Raw genomic sequence first — 1278 nt, forward strand, 5'->3', positions numbered from 1 at the left:
TATAACCACTATCCCTCCTCTGCACATGTCCAAACCATCTCAGTCTGGCCTCTCTGACCTTGTCCCCAGAACAGCCGACCTGAGCTGTCCTTCCGATGTGCTCATTCCTAATCCTGTCCATTCTGGTCACTAGTGATGGCTGATCGAGGCTTTGTTGAACCTTCGACACAGTATTCAAAAAAAATGGTTCATTACTCGAGGAGGACATCTAGTGGTCAAGAAAATGAGGTGCAATCAAGATGTGTCATGCAAAATTATAAGCGCAACACTTTTGTGTTTGCCCCCATTTTTCATGAGCTGAACTCAAAGATCTACGACTTGTTCTATGTACACAAAAGGCCTATTTCTCTCAAATATTGTTCACAAATCTGTCTAAATCTGTGTTAGTGAGCACTTCTCCTTTGCCGAGATAATTCATCCACCTCACAGGTGTGGCATATCAAGATGCTGATTAGACAGCATGATTATTGCATAGGTGTGCTTTAGGCTGGCCACTGTAAAATGTGCAGTTTTATCACACAGCACAATGCCACAGATGTCGCAAGTTTTGAGGGAGCGTGCAGTTGGCATTCTGACTGCAGGAATGTCCACCAGAGCTGTTGCCCATGAATTGAATGTTCAAAATGTTGCGTTTATAATTTTGTTCAGTGTATATACATATAAATATATTATCTATACATGTAATACATTTATATATATCTTATCTATATATGTAACATATATATCTTATCAATATCTAACATTATTTAGGACTATCTCTGTAACTATATCTATCTAGCATTATCTATGTAACTAATTTATCTGTTTCTCTCTGTAACTTACTATCTAGCTATCTATTGATCTCTCTATCTAGTGATTCTCCACTAAATACACAATCTGCCAACACTACTAACTCTCAAAGCAACTAATGGCAACAACAGCAACAAACCAACCTGCTCTGCAAAGAAAAATTCAAATGAACGCCACTAAATAGGGATATCCTATCTCTGAACACACTCGGTCCCACAAAGTGATTCACATGACAAACCGAACCAATCAAATCAAATCAAATTTTATTTGTATAGCTGTAAATTACAACAAAAGTCATCTCAGGACACTTTACAAAGTAAGGTCTAGACCTTACTGTTATCAATATTATTACATAGGGAAAACCCAACAAATCCCCCTTGAGCAAGCACTTGGTGATAGTGGGGAGGGAAAACTCCCTTTAACGGAAGAAACCTCCGACAGACCACGGCTCTTGGTGGGCGGCCTTCTGCCGTGACTGGGTGGGGGGAG

The sequence above is a fragment of the Monopterus albus genome, unplaced genomic scaffold, assembly GCF_001952655.1.
Source record: "Monopterus albus unplaced genomic scaffold, M_albus_1.0 scaffold2.1, whole genome shotgun sequence".
In the NCBI taxonomy this organism is placed as follows: domain Eukaryota; kingdom Metazoa; phylum Chordata; class Actinopteri; order Synbranchiformes; family Synbranchidae; genus Monopterus; species Monopterus albus.